Here is an 8888-nt window from a genome sequence, read left to right as displayed (position 1 = left end):
CTATAGATGTTGCTTAAATGAACATGTTTTTACAAATATTTCCTTCATTATGATGAGGAACCAGAGACTCTGTTGGATTGGAAGGATAAGGAACTGAGGAACAACATCGTACGCTTGGTAAAAGTATTATGGAGAAATCATTCAGTAGAAGAAGCTACTTGGGAGATAGAGGATTGGATGAGAGAGATGTATCCATGCTTGTTTTATGATTATTAGTGGACGTATTAGTTGTATGTAATTTCGAGGACGAAATTTTTAAGGTGGGGAGATTGTCACAACCCGTCCCGAAAATTAATTATCGTGGTTGTGAAAAGACAGATTTACCCTTAAGCGTTGGATATGTGTCTGTGTTTGGGTTAAGGAATTGGGTCAATTAGTTCTATTCCTAACTAATTGGACCCAATTAGAACAAAAGGATTATACAAATGTGTTTGGTGTGTATGTTTGGACCACACACACATCCATACCCCTTTCTCTCTCTTCTCTCCTGTGCTACCTCTCTATCTCTTATACTCTCTCCCTCTCCCTCTCGGCATTGTGTACGGACAAACACCAAAACCCATTCAAACTTTGTAGATCGAGGACACTGAAGGCATCGTGTTCCTTTCAAGCTTAGGAACACATCTAGACCATTTTCAGGTAAGGACAGCTTTGTCTTCACGTCGAAACCGTAACCTTGATTTGGGGTACTATTCATGCAAACATTAAATCTTGTGTTTTTGGAAATTCAAGCTCACAGGAAGCTTAAGGAGGTCCTCACGAGTCTCGGGGTACTTCGTTAGAAGGAAATGGACGTCGGAGGGCCGAGATCAAAGTTATCCTAGGTAAGCCGATCTATCGAGCTTTCCCTAGGAAAATGTAGCAATTTTTAGGTCTTAAAACTGTTATAACGTGATTGTAAATGTCCCTAGCTTCATTTTGGTACAAATTTCATGAAAAATGGTTAAGAAACGAGTGAGAAATAGGCAGTTGCAGGTCTGCCCAGCATCTGGCGCCGGTGACACAGTTCTGGCATCTGGAGGTTGAAGGTGATGTGCATGAGGGCGCGTGAGGCTATGCCCTCCCATGCGCGTGGGGGCGCGTGAGCCACAGAAAAATTTATCTAAAAATATCACGATGTTCGTGAGGTTGTGTCGATCATTGTGGTATATTCATATCCCTAAATTGAGCAATGTATGAAAAGTTATTTGCTAGTTTTACCTATATGCTTTAAAATAATGTTTTTATAGTTAATTCGCATATAGGTGAGACTTATTCTGAGGACGAGCGTATCCACGGGTGACTCGGGGGTTATGATCCGTCGACATACCAGTGAGTGGGCTTTTGTTTTCAGTATATACTTATATACTTGATATATTTCCCAGAAATGCATTTTTTGGAAAGTATGCTTTGAAATAATATGCCAAATGCTTTTATATTCTGAATATGCATTTCATGGTTGCATATATATATAAATGTGGTGTTGTGGAGGTACAGGTAAGTTTAGGTAAATTATATTTGGTTATATGAATCATCGATGATATGATATGTGACTGAATAATGTTAAGCTCATAAAACTGCACCTAGGGTGATTGTGATTTAGGCAGAGATATGAAGTACAGGCTTGTTTATTTACGTCACCTCCCACACTATATGCTCATATTGGATCCAACTTAAGTGCATAATCTTGTCGTACAGACCTTATTCATGGTTCCGACTCGTAGGTGACTAGCAATTTATCGCCCGGCTATTATGAGAGAATAGAATTGAGCATAAATATATTTCACCCAATCTTGTCGTACAGACCCTTTTTAATGGTTCCGACTTATGTGCAGTATGTTGCCGTATAGGTCATTGTAGTGACTCCGGCTAGATTGACTTTTGAGCTATGAATTCAGCCGTACAAACTACCACAAGGGTTCCGGCTAACATATCATATTTCTATAAAATCATTCTTACCTGGATTGTTTACTTTGTTATATTTTGGCTTGGCATACATATGAATATGATTATGTGAAGCATGAATTGAATTGTTATGATTTCAGATATATATATATATAGGTTTATGCTTATATCTTGATTCTGGGAAAACTATACATGTTTTACAGCGAGGGGTTAGTATATTGATAAACAAAATGGTTTTGTAAAACATTTGATTTTGCCCACTCACGTTTTCTGTTTTGCGCCCCTCCAGGTTTTAAGTAAGCTTGTTGTTGGTGGCTTGATGACGTCGGCAGTTCTGACTTATCTAAATAATAGTAGGACATTCCTGGTACTGTATAACTAGTACTTGTCCTACTAGACTGCATCTAGACTTTATGCTCTGATTAGGAGTGTTCACTGTTGTAACTAACTCCTATCACTTTCTGTTTAGTAGTGCACTCTAGTAATTTGGTTTTCAATTATTCGTATATTTCTTATCTTTATCGCTTCTGCACTGTGCACATAGCTACGTCACTCTCACGTGATGGCCAGCATGCCTTGATCTCGGTCGGGGGGTGTCAGTTGGGATGATTCTTTGCAGCACGTATATAGGTTCTTTAATCTTGAGATTCCCATTGGATTATAGAAATGTTCAAAACTCTTGATCTAAGAATGGTTTTGAAGGATACACATTATAGTTGTTAAAGTATATCTTTTAAGTTGTTCTATATTTTTCTTATGCGGTTTCATGTCATTTCAGAGGAAGGGTTATGTTCTTGGATTCAATGGATTATCATATGCTATCAAAGTTCACGATGCTATCAACTTCTTGAGAAAGATGAGCAAGAAAAGTTTGGTTATAGTGGCTACTGTTATAAATTTCAAAATTGATGGCCATTATAAGGCTTCTAAGCTTGAGGAATCACATTTATTATTGTACAAGACATATTTGTTATTTAGGTTCTGTTGACAAACTGAAGAAACTTGGTACAATATGTATCCAAATGAATGTTTTCATTTATTTTCTTATATCGTTTGTAAATTTGTTACTCGATTCTTTTATGGGGTGTTCCTATCCATTTCAAATTCTTATGTCTTATTTGTAGCTCCCATGACTAATTTACAAATGAGGAATGCTGCTAGGATTACTGATAATTTGAATTTTTTTTTTTTTTGTACGTTTCAACTGTGCATATTGTGAGCATCCAGTGAACATGGTGTGTACATACTATATGCATATTATGTGCATGGCTTTATCATGTTATGTGCATTAAAAGAGGTCAAATTTAGGTTTGTGCTCAATAATTGTAGCCTAATTTTGACATAACGCGATTAACAACAACACGAAATCATGCCCTATACGATTTGAACCTACGACATCAAGTTTTGGAGACTTAAGCATGCTTTGTTCATGCTTTTGTGTTGTGCATCTTTTCATTTAAGAAAGCAACCGTTGTTAATGTTACCAAAAACTTCTCCCTTTTCCATTTACTAACAAAAAGTACATGACAACTAAATTTGAAGAAAAGTAAAAGAAAAGAAACAAATCTAGTCCCTATTAAAACCATTTAACATATCACAGAAAATTTTCATTTCCTGATGCCATCTACATGAATTGCAGCTACTGAATTTTTCATGGCACCAGTAATCCCAATGGGTCGGACTGTGAAAGGACCTTGTGCACTTCCACATTCGCTGCATGCATTGACGGAAACACTGTCCTCGTGAAGTTTTATTATTCTACCTCTAACTTCCCTGTCCACCCGAATTGACCAAAAAAATCGCCAAGCTCTTTCTTTATACTCCATTAGGCTTACCAAATTTCTGATGGTTCAAAGAATGCATAAGGCTGAGGCCTATTTCTTTTTTATCCCCCCTTGCATAGCAAGATTGCACCGTAGACGTACGTGGATACTTGTTGACCCTTAGAGATCACCTTCAGATAATCAATTCCAAGTTTGGAATTATTGTATCAGAAGTACCATCGCATCCCTTGTGTGTACAAGGCCTCGGGATTGTTCCACTCCGTGCACCATTTCAAGAACTTGTACACTTCTTCATGTCTCCTTCGTGAAGTCAACGGGTTAACCCTTTCAAATCTTCGAATGCTGATGTGTTCGAAGATGCGGTCATGTTGGACGAGTTGGTTAAACTTCTTGTACACCAATTTTGTTGAATATAGGGAACGTAAGGAGCGGGAACCAACCTTGGTGAGTATTCCCAGAAGAAGTTTGTTCGGAAGAGATTGTATAAAATCTGGGGTCGTTGTGCCTTTCTTCATCACTCTGCCTTTCTTCATCATTTTGCAACTGAGGTTGCTTGTGCTTTGACAAGCATGAATAAATATACCACCTCTCATGCAACCCAAAAGTCATTAATGCACAATTTCGTAATTAATTATCACAATTTTCTAATTATGCCTAGTTTTTTAAGATTCTTATTTGTGTATGCACAATAACCAACTGTCATCACTCTTAATTCAAACAACCCTCGAGAACCCAACCACACACCAAAGCTATGGAACTCGTCATTGACTATTATTTGTGATTTTTTTATTCGTTTAGGGAACATGAAGATGACGTGTGCATATACTGTGCATTTTATGTGCACTACATGTGCATTTACTGTGCATGTTCAGTGCATGGAATGTAAATTTTCTTTCCATGTCAGTCATTCATGCACAATATTCAAACAATAAAAAGATATGCAAGCATTGATGAGTGGGAAAAAGTGGTGGCAAGGTAGATCGATGACATGGTAATGATCACACATTTGGCTAGTTTTCTGTAATCATGCGTAGTTTTTAAAGCTTGTTGTTTGTGTATCTGTACGAAGAAAAATTTATAAGTACAAAGTCCATATAATTACGAATTCAGTAGTACATGAGAGACAAAGGAAAACAAAAGGCTACGTTGGAATTTAAACACTATGATTACAACAAAATTAAACGAACAAAAAAACAAACTTAGTACCTATCTCTACCACATAATATATCACAAAATATATTCTCTTCTTGATGTCATCTACAAGCATTACAAGTAGTGAACTTTTCATGGTTAGATGCATCCCAATGCGTTTGAAGTGTGACCGGACCCTATGGACTTCCACAGTTGTTGCAAGGTTTGGTGGCAGTGTTGTCGTGGTAAAGTTTTAGGATTTGGGCCCTTACTTCCCTATGCACCCAAAAGCCCAACAAACACAGCTGAAACCTTTCTCAGCATTCCATTACACTCAACCATCCCGAGTTGTGACGGTTGAGAGAATAGAGAAGTTTGAGCCCGTTGTGCTTGAAATCCCACTCATGGCACACCAACATCACACCATACATGTACATTGCTACTTGATGGCCCTTAGAGATTGCACATTTAAGCCACTAAATTCCAGCTTCTTCCTTGTTGTCTCGGAAGAAGTATCGCATCTCCACCATGTAGAGGGCCTCGGGGTTGCAACACTGGATGCAGAGATTGATGAAGTTTGAGATTTTGTCAAACGCGCCCCATGATCTAAGCGGTTTGACGGTCTTAAAGTCTGTAATATTGATGTGTTTGTAAATGCGAGGGTCTTCAGCTATTTCCTTGAACTTCATCAAAACCATCTTCGTCGAAAAGAGGTACCTTAATGAGCAGGAAGCAACGATGTGGGAATTTTGAGAAGAATGTCGTCAAAAACAGATTGCATGGAGGAAGAAATGGTGCAACCTTTCTTCATCATTTTCAACTTCTGGTTTTTTTTTTTTTTTTTTTGGGAGGATGTAAATTGAACTTGTGGTTTTGTAATGAAACACAAACCCACAAGATAGCCTAAATTAAATGGAAAATAAGAGTCATTCAAACAATGCAACTTCCCATGACAAAAATACATAATAATTCAAAAATAAAACCACCAAATACCATAATAGAAGTAAACTAATGATAACTACCCTCCATATACACGACATGCGCATTATATGCACAACACATGCGCATTATGTACACAGAATGTGCACATACTAAGCACACTTAATGATTTCCTATGGTCATGATATGCATTCTGCATGGTGCGTCTTGAATACTGAAAACATATAATCTGGAATTGGGAAAATTAACATTTTCCCAAACCTTTTTGGGTGAATTAAGTACCCACACAAAACATTAATTAAAACCCACTACTTTTGTAATATATTCTTATTAAACATTGAGAAATTCATGAGTTGACATGAGGAAAAAGTCCATCTTACACATTGAATGCAATGCACACCTTAAGTAGGCTAGGACAAGACATGAGGGTCATGTACACCACATCTACACCGCATGTACCTTGTCTTGTCAATTTTCTAACTAGGTTGCCAACCAAAACGTTTAGAAACAAAGCATGGAAGGCAAAATTTGGTATTCAATTTGCACTTTTTTGTTTGCGATTTCACGAATATGAGGATGGTGCATTTTCAAATATATGAAACCCTTAAATAATGGTGTAAGTCTCATCCCTTTTGGTGCCTAGTCTTGAACATAATCCCAAGGCCAACATGCTAATTCCAACTAGGTTTACAGTAATGTGTGGAAATTTTTTATTTTTGATGTGGTACAATACTGGTTATGTTCTAATTTGTGTTTCGGTACAATTGCAGAAATTTCACAAAATTTTCCCCATGTGTGCATACAACGTGCATATGTTCTATAGGATTCTTGCATAAGGTTTGCATTTCTTGCGCATGGCATATTATGTGCATGTGCTATGCATATTATGTGCATTCTATGTGCATGGTATGTGCATATAACAATGATACATAGTATGCATGTTTATTATCATAAAATACTTAGCTAACACATTGCATAGCAATAAAATGTCATATAATCACATTATAGTTGACGTGATTCCTTTCCCTTCACTAGTCAATGAGAATCCTCAAAGCCTTTGTTGCGTTCCTCCTCCATTTTGATATTTCCCTCCCGAGAACACTTGTATGACTCAATATGGCCCCGACACTTCTAGAACAATTCAAAATTTAGGAATGTGATCCTTTCTCCAAACGTGTCAGCCTTCGTTTTTTGCTTGCTTGCACGGTAGAGCGCTTCATTGGCTTCACTGTTGAGGTCCACAAGCTCTTTTTCTGCCTTCATTAGCTTATGGTTCCAATACTCGGCAATGCCTGTCTCATACTTGAGTCTCCCACGGACCTGATCTATACTTTTCAGTGGAGTCTCCGAGTCTGCAAAGCTAAACAATGACGTAGGATTTGTCTTTGACGACCTCGGAAGTGGAGGAGGTTCCATGTTGTACCACCCGTGGAACTTCGCTTTAAAGCCCTTAGTTTCATGTGGGAACTTGGACATATTTGTGTTGTGAATTGTTTTGGCTATCTGAGAAGTCTAATCTTTGAGAGGGGGGGGGTTTAATGGTTATTGCAACTATGTGTGAGAAGCATATTTGTACACAATTGTTTATGTGGTGAGGATGTGATGCATGTGACCTTGAAAAGTTGTAAGAATCCCCACCACTACTTTTTTGTTCTCCAACTTGACCAATGCTTCCAAATGTTATTACTTCATTTCCAACATAAAGGCTAGTGTGTAATCAAATCTCACCCCCTACATCATGTTGTGCAAGGGTTGGTCTAGGCATATCTAACTACTTTGTAATGGTGGGGACTATACATTGATAGTTTCAACAAGACATGGGTTCAAAACTTGGAGGTTTTTACATCTTTTTCTTTGTTTTTTCTTTCTAAATCCATTGTTATGGCTTTAACTCATCATTTGAGGGACCTTATGAAACCCAGAATCCAACACCTTGTATATACTGATAACAATATACAAGCACAGGGAAAATCATATGGAGATGACAAATGTGCATGTCATGTGCATATCGTGTGCATGTCGTTTGTATATCGTGTACAATTTATTTCATATTTAACTAAGACTTGTAATTCACAAATATTTTCAAACAAACACCCATTCCAAATCGAATTCACAAAAATTTGCAAGTTCACAACAAAATTAACAAATATTGAGCATTTTGTAACAAACCCACAAGCCAAATCCACCAACACAACCCCATGAATCTTCAATACCCCAAACAAAAATTAAAACGCAAAACTCTAAGATTGAAATCCAGAATCTAAAATAACAAAACCCATAAACAAATAAAGATTTCCATAACACATTTCGAGCCCTATCTTTCCCATCCCTCTTTTGTTCGACTTCCCATCTCTGCAAATTAAAAAAAAAACTAATTGAACAAACAAGTAATTAATTGCAGAAATGGAGACAATGACCGAGTTAGAAAGAGAAACAGATGAGAGAGAGCTACGAAGCTTCACTGGCCAGAAAGAATGGATCTTTCCGGCCAAAACTCAAATTTTGGTACAAAAATCATATCTTTAAGGTTGAAACACTGGTGCAAACGAGAAACTCACTTCAAAGCTTCACTCTCAACTTTCCTCTCTACGAAATCGGAGCTCAGAGATCTGAGGTCAACCTAGAAACCCAGAGCTCTCTTGGCATGTCTCTCTTACAATTGACAAAAATGATGGAATGAACGGAGGATTTTTAGTATTTATATGTGAGCATTTTGGTAATTTCGGTTTTGTGCATTGGTGTGCATGGTTGGCTTGTTCTATTTATGTCCCAAGATTAAGAAATTGTCCAATTTTGGGGTATTTTCCATAATTTTTTCTTAACGAATCAAAATGGGTTACCCATGAGTTACCCGTCAACGGGTTCTTAACAAGTTATCCGATAATAATCCGATTAGTTAGTCCTGACCCAAAACCCGGATTAAACATATATAAGATATGGTGTTTCCATGAACTCCTTGAAAGTGATTGCAAGTCTGCAGAACGAAATTTTATTGGCTCCAAGATATAGCAATAGACAATGTTCCGACCGGCGCCGATCATAAAGCATCCTTGTTCTACCGTTCTGATGAAAATTCAGAGTACCAATTGCTTTTACAACTTCAGGATTATTGAACAAGTACAAATCCAGCAGAAAACACATACATCATTA

The sequence above is a fragment of the Malus domestica genome, chromosome 10 (genome assembly GCF_042453785.1).
Source record: "Malus domestica chromosome 10, GDT2T_hap1".
NCBI lineage: Eukaryota > Viridiplantae > Streptophyta > Magnoliopsida > Rosales > Rosaceae > Malus > Malus domestica.
Note: the sequence above shows the minus strand (reverse complement) of the source record.